Source organism: Manis javanica, chromosome 15 (assembly GCF_040802235.1).
Source record: "Manis javanica isolate MJ-LG chromosome 15, MJ_LKY, whole genome shotgun sequence".
Taxonomy (NCBI): domain Eukaryota; kingdom Metazoa; phylum Chordata; class Mammalia; order Pholidota; family Manidae; genus Manis; species Manis javanica.
The window spans coordinates 19,284,753-19,301,414 of record NC_133170.1 but is presented as its reverse complement, the minus strand read 5'-3'; the positions used below and the strand labels follow the sequence as shown (position 1 = coordinate 19,301,414).

The 16,662-nt window shown below is 34.5% G+C and overlaps 1 long non-coding RNA gene across 1 annotated transcript; it reads right to left on the bottom strand.

Moving 5' to 3' along the window:
- Positions 1-588: 588 nt before the first annotated feature.
- LOC140846369 (uncharacterized) lies at positions 589-16,632 on the bottom strand. Its single transcript, XR_012125403.1, has 3 exons — positions 16,534-16,632; positions 15,889-15,990; positions 589-809 (listed from the first exon to the last, which is right to left on the bottom strand). It is a non-coding gene; the product is annotated as an uncharacterized lncRNA (long non-coding RNA).
- Between the last annotated feature and the right edge of the window lie 30 nt (positions 16,633-16,662).

Genomic DNA, 16,662 nt, shown 5'->3' with positions numbered 1-16,662 from the left:
CCCAGCTCCTACAGGTGTAGAAAATTTAAATCCTGTAATAAATTTCTTATTCCATAAGATTCCATTAGGGTCTCCACTTCTCTTACTAAACCCTAGCTGATACAATTAGTTGATACTGGAAATTATTCCAGGGGAACAGAAACATGATGATGGGACTTTAGAACTGATCTCTGAGCTGCCCAAATTTAGGATTAATGACACTTGTCATTAATTACTACTGTTGTCAGTAGTAAAATGGTATCCCATCACATGGAATGGCAAAATAGTTACTTAAATTATAATGCAGGGTCACCAGCAATCAAGTACCTATAGACAAAGCTGTGCCATAGATTATCTTAGAGGAAAAAAAATAGCCTATGCATCTTGCTTCTCAGTGCACTGTAGAACTTGAAGAAAGAAAAGAATGAGTTCAGAGCTTTAAATTCCTAACTTCAGATCCAGGTAAAGAACCAGATGGCTTCTGTGACTTCCCTAAAATAAATACTTATGTTTTTTAGCTGCAGAATGTCAAGATTTCTGTTCAAGCCCAAAGTCTAATCACATGCATGGCTAAGTTACAATGAAAACTGAATTTATTAGATCACACGGTCTCATTAATTTTAGGACATTTGGAGGAGAGAATTGGGGTGGGAACATAGGGAAGGGTCCAGTGAAACTAAGGAGCCAAATTTTGACAAGCATCTTTTGCCTTTGAAATATACTTTTGTGTTTTATCTGCATAAATTAGTCTTCTCTTGTCTGAAGAACAAGTAATGAACTTTCTTGAGTTGGTTGCCTTATAGGGCTCATTGATCCAGGGTGCAGTACACCTTCCAAAATAAAGGGACAAGTTATTACATATGATCCCTCTTATCAGTAAGAAAGAGACAATGGTGCCTATTTGGCCTCTTTGGATTTTAGTGGTAACATAAACTATAGTTGTAATACTACTTTGATCCATTTATTGGGTAACTCAAAAGGCTGCCAGTTTGGTGTAGATCCTGGAGGAATCTCAGCATCAGATATAGGCTGCTGTGCAATCTGCTCTGCCATTTGGGCTATATAGCCCAGCAGATATGACTGTGCTTGTGCTATCTTTGGTCGATAAAGATACTGTATGGAGCCTTTGGGAGGCTCCTATAGGATTTCGAAGCAAAGTTTTGCAATCTTTTGTAGATGACTACTGTCCTTTTGAGAAATGTCTTCTGTCCCACTACTGGTCCTAATATGGACAGACAGCTTGACCAAATTACTATGTGACCTAAGCTTCCTATCATGTGGGATTTATCAAACCATAAAATTAAGTATGCACAACAGCATTCCATCATCAACATAGATTTCCCCTGAGAATTCCTATAGAAAGAAGTAAGTTGTATGAATCTGGCTCCTTCTGTTACATTGCCTCCTCTCTCTAAACTTGTACCTATGAATGCATTGGGAATTCCTACAGCTAAGAAAAATTTGAGTTTGGTTTAAAGATAATTCTGAATTATATTCTGCCTCCACCTGAAACTGGATGGCTGCAATACTATAGCCCCACTGTGCAGTGGATGTGAAGAACACTGGTAAAGGGAAATCCTCTCATTTGGAAGAATTTCAAATGGTACATTTATCTGTCTACCATATTTGCACCAGTGTTGGCCAGAAATATGGATCTATATTGATTCATGGAAATTTGCTGACATTGGCTGGATGGTCAGGGACAAATTACAGATTTGGAAGATTGGTGATACAGTGGTCTAATGTAGATTTATGTAGATAGACCTCTCCAAATGAGCACAGAGTGTGGAGACATTCATGTCCAATGTGAATATCACCAAAGAGCAATAGTGACAAAGGAGGATATTTGCAATAAGGTGGAAAAGATGACCCACTCTATAGATATGAGGCATCATTTTTCTTCAATCCCCATCATTACCAAATAGGCTTTTGCACAAAGTGGTCATGTAGGCAGGGATGGAGGTTATGCATGACCTTAACAGCATAGATTTCCACTGACCAAAATCACTACAATGAACCTAAGCTACAACAGCAGAAACCAAAAAAACCCACTGACTTAGGACCATTCTCTGGAGGATAAGCTAACCTCAATAGCAGATTTGTTCTATTAGATCAATTCCATTTTTCAAAGTATACACTTTATTCTCACTGAAATAGATTTTTCCTTTGGAAGCATATTTACCTTTCTTGCCTGTAATGTTTCTGCCCAAACCACCACAACCCATGGACTTACAGAATACCTTAATCACAGTATTACAAAGAACATTGCTTCCAACACAGAACTAATTTTACAGCAAATCAAGTGTGGTCTTATGCTCATCTCATAGAATTCACTAGTCTTACCATGTCACCATCACCTAGAACAACTGTCCTAATGGAATGGAAGAATGCCCTTTTGCTTTAAACACTGTTGTCTTTTAGAGCAATTAAAAATATTTTCCCTTCATTTATTCTATTTTTTACACCCTTCCTTCATGTTGATCTATGTCTGTGACCTACATAATATTTTCTCCAAAGAACTTTCTTAAGCATTTCTTGCATCTACCAGTAATTAATTCTCTCAGTTTTGATTTGTCAGAGAATATTTTTGTTTCTTCATATTTAAGGATACTTTTGTTGGGTATAGAATTATGGATTGATTTTTTTCTTTCAGCACTTGAAAGATGTTACTTGATTGTCTTCTTGCTTGCATAGCTTTTGTGAGACTTGTATTATAATTCTAATGTGCCTTATATATAATTCTAATAATGTCCCTCTATAGGTATCTTTTTCTCTGGATGCCTTCAAGATTTTTGTCTTTGGTTTGCAGCTATTTGATTATAATATGCCCAAAATATGGGATTTTTTATATTTATCCTACTTGGTGTTCTCTGAGGTTCTTGAATCTGTGACTATTATTAATTTCAGAAAAATTTTGCTATTATTTATTCAACTACTCTACCATTTTGTTTCTTCTTCTTGGATTCTAATTATGTATATGTCAGATCATTTGATATTATCTCACATCTCTGGTATATTCTGTCCTGTTTTTATTTTATTCTTTTCTTTTTGCATTTTAGCTTGGGTAATTTCTGTTGACCTTTCTTCAAGTTTATTGATTCTTTGCTCACCTGTGTTGAGTCTACTGATGAGCTCATTTAAGGCATTTTTCATCTCTATTACAGTTTATTTTGATCATATGAGTCTTCCTGTGCACTGTTCTGCAAAAACAATCTGAACCTGTCTCTTATTGCTCTCCCAGCCATATTCTATTTCTAAAATCTAATTATTTTAACATGTTTTAACAGGTGGGACACAATGATGTTCAGATTAAATCAGAGCTTTAAGGAGCCACTGTGAACTAGTCATAAAGACAGATTCAAATTACCACTCTTAAGCTTAAGATTATTTTACTTTGGAAAGTGAATAGTCATTGTTTTAAATTAGGAATAATATTTACTATGTATTATTAGTTATAACTTTTAAAAGCACCCAATATAGGGCTAATATGTAGATAAGTGTTTTCTTTGTTCCTTCCCCTTTCTAAAACTTCTTCCTTGCTGAATGTATATATATATATCTAACATTCCAAAAAACCATGTTCTTTTTCTATAGTTTTTTCCTTTCTTCACCCACAAACTTTGAACACAGACCTTCCTTTTCTTAGAAAAAATATTAATTTGAGTTTTGTAGACTAGTTTCCCAACTGATGTACCAAGGTAAAATGATGGCTAAGATGGTTAATTGATGTATCATATATAGGTAGATTGCAGGTGTGCAGATACAATGACTCACTTGGCTTATCAGTGCAGGAAGATGGAGCCCCACTTATCTTTGTTCTCCCTAGACCATGAGCAGTCTCTTTCATTTACCACAGTGTTTCATACAAAACTGTATTGTCAATTTTTAATTTGTACCATAACTGAAAATACTGTAATTCTCCAAAAGGAAATTAGAGAGATTCATTTTTTTAAATTTGCAATTAGTGTTCCAAAAGTGATTTTATCAATAAAAATTGGATGAGAACTAGGATATGAAAATTATGTATAAAATGCTTTGGTGCCATTTTGACATAGCTCTTTTACTGAGGCCATTTTGGTGCTATGAACATTTGGACTCTACAATTTTATTCCAGATATTTTATACCTTACCCAATTATTCTATATTCTTCAGCCTAAAACATGAGAAAGAACATTGCTTATAAAAGTATGAAATGACTTATAATGTATGAAAGGAAAGAACTAGAAAGCTTCTGCTTTAAGAAATTCCTCCAACCAAAAGGCATCTGATATATGATTTTGTGCAGTGCTGTCATTCTACTAGTGATTATAGGAGCTTTGTATTTGTTGATGGTTGAATATTTAACAGTTGGCTCTTTTGTTTTATCAGATTTATCCTTTTATTTGCTAAAATTAGTTACTGAAATTATTCATTTTTACTTTTACCTAATATATGCACGTAGTTTTTAAAAAATCTAACAGTGCTAAAAGTCTCATACTAAGAAATAGTACTGTACTATCCCTCCCCTCCCTATTATACCCCTTTCTCGAAAACAACCACTTAAAATTTTGAAGCTCTATTTTTCTGTTATTTGGCTACATATTTCTAAGTAACATTCATATATCAGTATCTGTATATTCACCCTATGTATGAGGATTCAACTTACTTATACCCCACTCCTCCAAAATACCCTTCCCTTATTCTCTCAATATAGCTAAAGCATTATGAATTTAACATCTAGTATATACATTATTAAGCCCAGGTAAATATTATTTGCTGTTGAGACAGTAGTGCCCTATGATTATACTTCTCTTCTCTAAATTAATTTTTCTTATGGATAGCAACTCTGTTTTCCATTTGTTTGCTATTCTTTTTATTGAGGATTGTCTTAAAGCATCCTCTGAAGGTAGTTTTTCACTATCTACCATATCAGACTATCTAATATTTCTATTATTTCCCTCTGGAGATGTCTCTCAAACAGTCTCCTGTCTTACTAACATCATGACTTGTTCTTTTCTTTCTTACTCATCCTCCAAATTTTCTTTATCTCTCTGTTATATTGGGAGGTCTTTACTGGAACCCATTTTCTTCTTTTTGGTTAATAGCTCATTTTGGTAGATGGCATCCTTAAGATTCCCGTGAAATTGTATATGAGAAGTAATGTTTTAAAATTATGCATGTCTGAAAGTCTCTATTCTAGCTTCATATTTGTTTCATAGTTAAGTCATAAGATTAAATGTTAAGAATTAGTTTCACTCAGAAACTTGGTCATACTTCAAAATTTCTTCTAGCTTTCAATATTATAATTGAGAAGTCTAATATCGTATTTTTGATTACACACACACACACACACACACACACACACACACACACACACACACACACATCCTATTATCTCCCTATACTCACCCTGGCATAAACTTTTAGGATCTTTCCCCTATTCCCAAGATCTTGAAACTTCAAAGTAAATGGCCTACATGTATGTCTTGTGTTTCATGTTGAGTATCAGTGTATCCTTTGAATTTGGGCTCTTGTATACTTCAGTTCTGGAAAATTCTCTTTTCATATATCTTGAAATTTCCCTCCCCTCTCTTGGATCTTTTCTCTCTTTTTTGAAATATTAGCCGGGTGCTAGAACTCCTGGATTGATTCTCTTTTTCAGAATTATTTTTCTTTTTTTTCTACTCTTGTCTTTCTTGAATTTGATAACATTCCCAAAAAAGTTTAATTTTAAAAATTTTGGTGATCATAATTATAATATTTAAGATCTTGTTCTTGTTCTCTGTTCTTTTCTAAATCATAGGAAAATATATATAACATAAAATTTACTATGTTAATCAAATTAAAAAGTACAATTCAGTTACATTTAGTACATCTAGAAATTTGTGCAACCATACTCCACTTCCATAACATTTTCCTCATCCCAAAAGAGGAACTCTGTATTCATTAAACAATAATTCTCCATTCCCCATGTCCCCAGGCCCCTAGTAACTTTTATTCTACTTTCTTTCTCCATGAATTTGTGTAGTTTAGGTACTTCATATAAGTGAATCATCTGTCTGGTTTATTTTACTTCACATGTTTTCAAGGTTCATCCACATTGTAGCATATATCACAGTTTCATTTCTTTTTATGGGTCAGTAATATTCCATTGCATGTATGTACCATGTTTTATTTACTCACCTATTGATGGACATTTGAGTTTTTTTCCACCTTTTGGCTCTTGTGACTAAATCTACTATGAACATTGGCATAAAATTATCACTTTGAGTCCCTGTTGTCATTTGAGGTATGTACTCTGGGAATGAGATTGCTGGATCTTATAATTGTTCTGTTTAGCTTTTTGAAGAAATTACAAACTATTTCCCATAAAGGCTATATCATTTTACATTCCCACAGGCAATGCATGAGAGTTCCAATTTCTTCACATTCTTGTCAACACTTATTTTCTTTTATTTGCTTATTTTTGATAATAGTTCTCCTAATTGGGGTGATGTGGTATGTCATTGTGGTTTTGATTTTCCTAGTGATTAATGGTAGTGAGCATCTTTTCATGTGCTTATTGGCCATCTGTATATCTCTTCTGGAGATGTGTCCAAGTCCTTTGCCCATTTTCAAATTGGGTTTTGTTGTTGTGGTTGTTACTGAGTTGTAGGTATTCTTTATATGTTCTGAATATTAATTCAAATTTGCAAAGATTTTGACCTATTAGGTGGGTTCTTTTTTTATTCTCTTGATATTGCTCTTTGATGCACAGATGTTTTTTAATTTAAAAAAGTTGAGATACAATTGACATATAATGTTATATTAGCTTTAAGTATATAATGTAATGATTCAACATTTATAAATATTATCATGAAATGAACACTAAGTATAGTTAACATCCATCACCACGCATAATTACAGTGTTTTTTGTGATGAGAAATTTAAAAACTTACTCTATCAGCAACTTTTAAATATACAATACAGTATTATTGACTATAGTCATCATGCTGTACATTACATGTCATAACATATTAATTTTATAATGAGAATTTGTGCCTTTTGGCCTCCTTCACCCATTCACCCATCCCCACCCAGAAGCAGATTTAATTTTTTGAGGAACCTCTATACTGTTTTCCATAGAGGTTGCACCAATTTACATTCTCACCAGCAGTGCACAATCATTTTCTTTTCCTCACACCCTTTTCACCAGTTGCTATTTCTTGTCTTTTAGATAACAGCCATTCTGACAGGTGTGAGGTAATATTTCACTGTGGTTTTGATTTGCATTTCCCTGATGATTAGAGATGTTTAGCACCATTTCATGTACCTGTTAGCCACCTGTATGTCTTTCTTGACCCTCTGTCATTTTTAATTGGATTGTATTTACCTTTTTGTTATTGAATTGTATGAGTTTATATATTTTGGATATTGATGCCTTAAGATATATGATTTGCAGATATTTTCTCCCATTCTATAGGATGCCTTTTCATTAGATTGATGGTGTGTCCTTTGCTGTGCAGAAGTTTTTTAAGTTTGCATTTTTTTTGGTGTCAAATCCAGAAAATTATCACCATGACTGATGTCAAGAAGCTTATTGCCTATGATTTCTTCTAGCAGTCTAATGGTTCTAGGTCTTATGGTCAAATCCATAATTTGTTTTAAGTTAACTTTATGGTTATCGTGTAAGACAGTGGTCCAGTTTCATTCCTTGGTATGTGGCTGTCCAGATTTCCCAGCACCATTTCTTGAAGAGATTGTCTTTTACCCATTGTATATTCTCAGCCCTATTGTCATAAATTAGTTGATCATATATACATGGATTTACACAAGGATTTACTTCTGGTCTCTTTATTCTGTTTATTGATCTATATGTCAGTTTTTTTGCTGATACCACACTGTTTTGATTACTATAGCTTTGTAATATAGTTTGAAATCAGGGCACCTGATACCTTCTGTTTTTTCTTCCTCCTAAAGATTGCTTTGGCTGTGTGTGTGTGTGTGTGTGTGTGTTTTGGCTATTTGTGGTTCCATACAAATTTTAGGATTGTTTGTTCTATGCCTGTAAAAAATGCTGTTGGAATTTTGATAGGGATTGCACTGAATTTGTTGATCACTTTGGGTAGTATGAACATTTTAACAATATTAATTCTTCCAGTACATAAGCATGGAATATATGTCCATTTATTTGTGTCTTCTTCAACTTATTTTGTCAATGCCTTTTAATTTTTTACTAAGGTATCATTGATATACAATCTTATGAAGGTTTCACATGAACAACCTGTGGTTACTACATTCACCCATATTATCAAATCCCCCTGACACACCCCACTGCAGTCATTATCCATCAGTGTAGTAAGATGCTAAAGAGTCGCTACTTGTCTTTTCCATGCTATACTATACTGCCTTCCCCGTGATTTGTCAATGTCTTATCGTTGTCAGTGTATAAATCTTTCATGTCTTTGGTTAAATTTATTCCTAGGTATTTTATTCTTTTTGAGGCAATGCTCTGAGAGTTTGTTATTAGTATACAGAAATACAACATATTTTTGTATATTCACTTATATCCTGCAACTTTATTGAATTCATTTATTATAGTTTTTTGTGAAATCTTTAGGATTTTCTATATATAATATGTCATCTGCAAATAGTGACCATTTTACTTCTTTCTGATTTGGATGCCTTTAATTTCTTTTGCTTGCCTAGTTGCTCTGTCTAGGACTTCTAATACCATGTTGAATACAAGTGGCAAGAGTGGGCTTCCTTGTATTATTCTGGATCTTAGAGGAAAAGCTTTCAGTTTCTTACATTGAGGATAATGTTAACTGTGGGCTTGTCATATAGCCTTTATTATGTTGAGATATTCCTTCTATACCCATTTTGTTGAGAATTTTAATAATAAATGGATGTTGAATTTTATCAAGTGCCTTTTTCTGTGTCTATTGAGATGATCATATGATTTTTACCCTTTGTTAAATTGGTGTATTGCATTGATTGATTTGTGGATGTCGAACCATTCTTGCATTTGACCATGGGGTATGATCTTTTTTGTTGAATCCAGTTTGTTAATATTTTGTTGAGAGTTTTTGCGTCAATACTCATCAAGGATATTGGCCTGTGATTTTCTTTTCTTGTGGTGTCCTTGTCTGGTTTTTATATCAGGGTAATTCTGGCTTTGTAAAATGAGTTTGGAAGTATTCCTTATATTTATTGCAACATTTTATATGGACTGATATTAACTCATCTTTAAATATTTGGTAGAATTCACCACTGAATGTGGTGACTTCAGATTTTCTATTTCCTCAAGTTTCAGTCTTGGTAAGTTATGTTTCTAGAACTTCATCTGTTCTCTCTTATACAAGGTTTGTTATTCTAGGTTTGTTGGTGTATGATTGTTCATAGTATTGTCTTCTGATACTTTGTATTTCTGTGGTATTAGTTATAACATCTCTTCTTCCATTGCTGGTTTTAAGTCCTTTTCTTTTTCTTAGTGAGTCCAGCAAAAGGTTTATCAATTTTGTTTATACAAATAACCAGCTCTTAATTTCACTGATCTTTTCCATTGTCTTTAGTCTCTGTTCCATTTATTTTTGCTCTGATCTTTATTTTCTTCCTTCTGCTAACTTTGAGCTCCATTTGTTTATCTTTATCTAATTCCATGTGGTGTAAATTAAGGTTGGTTGAGATTTTTGTTTCTTGGTATAGGAATGTATTGCTATGAACTTTCTTTTTAGAATAGCCATTTTTGCATTCTGTAAGTTTTGGTATATTGTATTCCCATTTTCATTTGTCTCAAGGTATTCTTTTTATTTCATTTGATCCATTGATTGTTCAGGAATGAAATATTTTTATTAAAATGAAATCACTTATAATTCTAGAACTCATTGTAATTTAGTTGGTAATTTAAAAATTAAATATAATTTATGTTGCATCATCTACCTGTATGGTATACAAATATAAAAGTAATATGGATTATTTAATATTTCAAAATTTTCTCCAGAAACTATGTGCAAATTTTGGGAATACTGCAATAAGTTCTAAGTACCCGCAGAACCACAGACTAGAACATGCAAAAAAGCAAGAAAATGGAGGCTTGACACTACTGGCAAAAGAGTCTTTTATGTAAAAATCTATTGAATCTAGTAATAGAGAAGAAGGATCTGAGAAGTTAAATTACTACCTAATTAATTTTACTGCTAAAACCTTTCCATACTCTGAAACAATGTGTGTGTCTCAATCCACTGACCTTTACAGAATTCTGATGGTTGTATTTTGTTTTGAAGATGCAGAGCAAGAAATATGGGGAAGTATTCCCTTGAGGACTTGTATTATATTAGGAGAGCAGATGTTTACAGTCACAGTTCCCATTATTGGTAAGTTATAAGTCAGTAGTGCCAACAGATTCTGAATAACAAAGGCATCTGTGTGTTCTTTTAAATGTGTATGTGTATGATTATGATATGAGGGGCCCTCTAAAATATGGGAACCAGGACAGAGGCCCTTCTTACCCAGGTATAATTGCAGTACTGGCTCTATCCTTTTTATATTATTAAATATTAAATTATACAAAAATATTATATATATAAAATATATTATATATACAAAATATTAACCTTATTAAATAAAATTAATTTAAATAAAACAGTATATATTTTACATATAAAATATTAATATTATTAAATATGTTCTAATAAGACCCACTGCATTCATTTAGGTCATACAGCTACCTTGAAAGATGGTTTAAATACCCCTTCCTTATTGTTTTTTAATTTTTTATTAAGGTATTATTGATATACACTCTTATGAAGGTTTCACATGAAAAAACAACGTGGTTACTAAATTTACCCATATTATCAAGTCCCCACCCATACCCCAATGCAGTCACTGTCCATCAGTGTAGTAAGATGCCATAGATTCACTATTTGCCTTCTCTGTGCTACACTGTTTCCCCCGTGATCCCTCACACCATACCCCTTCCTTTCTATGATAACTTCCTGTAATAGTTTTCTGTTGCTAAATAACAAATTACCGCAAATCTAGTAACTTAAAACAACACACACTTACCTGTTTCTCTGGGTCAGGAATTTGGGTCTCAGATTGATCCTGTGCTGAGTCTCACAAAGTATAATTAAGGTGTCATTTGGGATGTATTTTTATTTGAGAGCCTGATTGTTAAAGAATCTGCTTCCAAGCTTATTGGTTTGTTGGTAGAATTTATTTCCATATGGCTATATGATGGAGGGTCCTGGCTTTTTTGCTGGCTGTTTGCTGAAGCCCACCCTCAGGTCCTAGAGGTTCCCTACAGATTCTTTAGGCCACTAGTAACTTTCCATGTGGGCTTCTTCAACCTGGCTGCTTACTTCATCAAGTCAGTAAAGAGAATCTCTGACCTCAGGGAAGGCCCAGTTCCTTTTTATTTATTTATTTATTTATTTAAATTTTTTAAATTTTGGTATCATTAAACTACAATTACATAAGGAACATTATGTTTACTAGACTCCCCCCATCACCAAGTCCCCCCCACATACCCCATTACAGTCACTGTCCATTAGTGTAGTAAGATGCTGTAGAATCACTGCTTGTCTTCTCTGGGTTGTACCACCCTCCCTGTGCCCACCCCCTACATATGTCTGCTAATAGTAATGCCCATTTCCCCCCACCCTTATCCCTCCCTTCCCACCTGTCCTCCCCAGTCCTTTTCCCTTTGGTAACTGTTAGTCCATTCCTGGGTTCTGTGAGTCTGCTGCTGTTTTTTTCCTTCAGTTTTTTTTCTTTGTTCTTATACTCCACAGATGAGTGAAATCATTTGGTATTTGTCTTTCTCCACCTGGCTTATTTCACTGAGCATAATACCCTCTAGCTCCATCCATGCTGTTGTAAATGGTAGGATTTGTTTTCTTCTTATGGCTGAATAACATTCCATTGTGTATATGTACCACATCTTCTTGATCTATTCATCTACTGATGGACACTTAGGTTGCTTCCATTTCTTGGCTATTGTAAATAGTGTTGTGATAAACATAGGGGGGTATCTGTCTTTTTCCAATTGGGCTGCTGCATTCTTAGGGTAAATTCCTAGAAGTGGGATTCCTGGGTCAAATGGTATTTTTATTTTTAGTTTTTTGAGGAACCTCCATACTGCTTTCCACAATGGTTGAACTAATTTACATTCCTACCAGCAGTGTAGGAAGGTTTCTCTTTCTCCCCAACCTTGTCAACATTTGTTGTTTGTCTTTTGGATGGTGGCTATTCTTACTGGTGTGAGGTGATTTCTCATTGTGGTTTTAATTTGCATTTCTCTGATGACTAGCAATGTGGAGCATCTGTTCATGTGCCTGTTGGCCATTTGAATTTCTTCTTTGGAGAAGTGTCTGTTCAGATCCTGTGCCCATTTTTGAGGTGTGTGAGCTCTTTATATATTTTGGATGTCAACCCTTTATGAGATCTGTCATTTATGAATATATTCTCCCATACTGTAGGATACCTTTTTGTTCTATTGGTGGTGTCTTTTGCTGTACAGAAGCTTTTCAGCTTGATATAGTCCCACTTGTTCATTTTTGCTTTTGTTTCCCTTGCCAGGGGAGATATGTTCATGAAGAAGTTGCTCATGTTTATGTCCAAGAGATTTTTGCCTATGTTTTTTTCTAAGAGTTTTATGGTTTCATGACTTACATTCAGGTCTTTCCAGTTCCTTTTTTAAAAGGCTTTTTCTAGACTAAGTCAGGTCCACCTAAAATAATCTGTTTTGGCTAACTCAAAATCAATCTATTTGTCACTTTAATTATATCTGCAAAATTCATTCACCTTTGCCATATTCTATTGGCCAGAAGCAAGTCATGGGTTCTGCCCACTCTCAAGGGGAGAGGATATACAGTGTGTGAACACAGAAGTAAAATTTTATTTTCACTTCCTGGTCACAAGAGTTGTTTCTTGAGTTTTCCCAGGTTTGTCTACTTAACACCTCAGTAAGCTTCTCTCTGAATTGGAGGACAATAATAAAAATTATCAGGTTGCATTTAACTCATATTCTTTCTTAATGGTAATATAAGATGAGCAAGTAGAAACTGTTAAAGCTGAGCTATGTGTGCACTATTACTACTCTGACAAGTACTATTACTATTTTGATTACTATTAGCTACCATTTATGAATGGAATAAATACCTATTTAACCAGTATTTTTTTTTATTTTGGTATCATTAATGTACAATTACATGAGCAACATTATAGTTTCTAGACTCCCCCCATTATCAAGTCCCCACCACATACCCCATCACAGTCACTGTCCATCAGTGTAGTAAGATGTTATAGAATCACTACTTGTCTTCTCTGTGTTGTACTGCCTTCCCTGTGCCCCCCACTACATTTTGTGTGCTAATCATAATGCCCCTTTTTCCCCCCTTATCCCTCCCTTCCCACCCATCCTCCCCAGTCCCTTTCCCTTTGGTAACTGTTAGTGCATTCTTGGGTTCTGTGAGTCTGCTGCTGTTTTGTTCCTTCAATTTTTTCTTTGTTCTTATACTCCACAGATGAGTGAAATCATTTGGTGCTTGTCTTTTTCCTCCTGGCTTGTTCCACTGAGCATAATATCCTCTAGTTCCATCCATGTTTTTGCACATGGTAGGATTTGTTTTCTTCTCATGGCTGAATAATATTCCATTGTGTATATGTACCACATCTTCTTTATCCATTCATCTACTGATGGACACCTAGGTTGTTTCCATTTATTGGCTATTGTAAATAGTGCTGTGATAAACATAGGGGTGTATATGTCTTTTTCAAATTGGGCTGCTGAATTCTTAGTGTAAATTCCTAGGAGTGGAATTTCTGGGTCAAATGGTATTTCTATTTTTAGTTTTTGAGGAACCTCCATACTGCTTTCCAGAATGATTGAACTAGTTTATATTCCCATCAGCAGCGTAGGAGGGTTTCCCTTTCTCCACAACCTTGCTAACATTTGTTGTTTGTCTTTTGGATGTTGGCCATCCTAACTGGTGTGAGGTGATATCTCATTGTGGTTTTAATTTGCATTTCCCTGATAATTAGCGATGTGGAGCATCTTTTCATGTGCCTGTTGGCCATTTGAATTTCTTCTTTGGAGAAGTGTCTGTTCAGCTCCTCTGCTCATTTTTTAACTGGATTATTTGCTTTTTATTTGTTGATGTGCATGAACTCTTTATATATTTATATAAATAGTATTGTTCAAAGTGTTTTAACAGAATTTAATCTGCATAAAAAGTTTACCAGATAGGAGGTATTTTTCATCATCTCCCCATTTTGTATTTCAGTATCCGTTTACATAGAGAAGTTTAAAACTGTGTAGTAAATAAGAAATAGGGGGTAAGATTCCAATTCCGGTAAGAAGACCATTTTTGTAAGCACTACATCACACTGTCTCTTAAAGTACTTAGAAACTTCAAGTTTATGCAGTTTTTCGAAAGTTCTCTTTTCTTTGTTCAAATGCTACTCAACTGATACAACAGAAATTCATTTATTAATGTTTATTATTTAAGTTTTTTGCTTTTTGAATTTTTTTTTCTGTGAGTTCCGTGATCTTACTCCAGCGTTATATTTTTCCTAGACTATGCAGCCTGTCTATAAATAAGGCCATAATTGTAGATAAACATATGGAAATACTTTTGTACTGATTGGTAAGTAACTAACCTACCCCTGAATTCTCCTCCTACCACTCAGTCGGTCTCTTTTCTCAGCTGAAGAACCTTTGAATCTCTCTGCAACAACTAAAGGATTAACATTTGACAAAGGGAGTCTTCAAGCCTGCTTCCATTTTATTGGTCAGTGCCAGTGCCACAGAGATTGACAGATATTTTGAATATTATCCTACCTCAAAGTTGAAACATGCCTTTTTCATTCTTCAGTGTCTTTGCACTTCTGTTTTATCTAACTTGAATTCTCTTCCTTCTATACCTATTTCTGACAGCCACTTTAAGTTCTACATTATGAGTCAGGTCAAGTATTACCTCTTCTGTGAAATTTCCCATATGAGGAAGTTTTATGTTCTTTTGTTTTATATTTCTTTTATACTTAGTTGATACCTCCACAATAGTAATGTTCTCATAATGCTTATCTGTATGTATATATATATATATGCCTCTTTTCCCTTCAGAGGCAGTATCATTTCTCCTGGGCATCTTGAGTGCCTAGAGAGTGTGTGACTACACAATAAATACTGTACTTACTGAATCAAACTCTGAATGGTTAGATACCAGCAGAACGGCTAAAGGGACTGTAAACGTGGCTGAGGATATTTGGGAGGTTCATATACAAATAAAACTCTAGTCTTAGGGAGGCAAGTCTAGAATATGGGCATAGCTAAGAAAAATGGTAATTGGTAAGCTAATGCTGAATTATTTTTCCCTTTGCTATTAGCCTACATAATTGAGAGTTAACAGTCATAAAAATGATTCCTTTTTATTTGTTTATAGAAAACACACAAAGAGAAACCTAATAGACTCTACTATTCCAATTCCAGTTCTCTTATTATTATAGAGTGGAACTTTTAATATTGATACTAGTATTTATAATTTACTGAACATCTATCTTATAATTGAATACCTATGTGCTAAATAAATTATAATACACAATTTGTTATGAGTCTGTCATTAACTGAGCATCTATGTACTATGCTTTGTGCTAAGTACTTTATAAAGCTTAGCAATTAAGCAATGCAAACCTAATTTGTGCTACTTCATGATTTAAAACTTTTTAAGTGATTTCACATTGCTCTTACAACAAAGTCCTGTCTTTAAGCAAGAAATATATCAAATCAGTTCTCATGTTAGAGATTGCGTCTTCTAGGAAGGCATTACTGATACTGATTCTTCAACAAGTGTGGATTAGCTGATTCACTCAGAGGCACCCAGTATTTTAACTAAAGGCACAAGTTATAAAAATTAGTATTAACCATCCTGCACAATTTTTTTTACTTACAAAAATTTTCTGTTTACTTTTCTGTCTCCTCCACTGTCATACAGATTTCTTGAGGACGGGTTCCTAAATCTAGCTCTGGAACACAGCGACTGCTAAAAGATACTGAATGAATAGATTAATTTAACATAAAATTACATCAAAAAGCAGCATTTGGCTCTGTTAACCAATTTGAACTACAGGCATTATCACCATTTTAGAGATGAGAAAACTGTAATACACATAGTCTAAGGACTAGGCAAAAAAGCAGGAGTCCTTGGACATGAGCCCAGGTCTTCCAACAACTAGAGCAGCACCTTTTCCTCTAGATCCGGTGGACTTCGTCAAGATTTGGCGCCCAGTATAAAATTGAATAACAGGGATACAACTTCCTGTGGAAGAATCTAATTGAAAGTGCATGCTCTGGCACAGAACTGAAAGAAAAGATGTTTTCGCCACTCCCTTATTACTAAATACAGTTTAAAGTATACATAGTTAATGTTTGATACAAGTGAAATACAAACGAACACACTCCAGCCTTTTTTCGCAAACTTTTCCCTCAGCTCCTTAACTTTCAGATACTTTCTTCCTTCCTTTTTCCTCAAGCTCATAGGGGGCGCTCACAAAGTGCTACGCACTGGTGTAGCGAAACTCCACTCACAAACACACCTCACACTGCAACCGAAAGGCGCAGCGCCGCCACCTCGGACTTCCTCCTCTTTCCTCAAGCAGGAGGCGGGGCCAATTTCCCTCATTCAAATAAAAAACCAGGAGATTTGCATGGGGAATGGCCAGTCC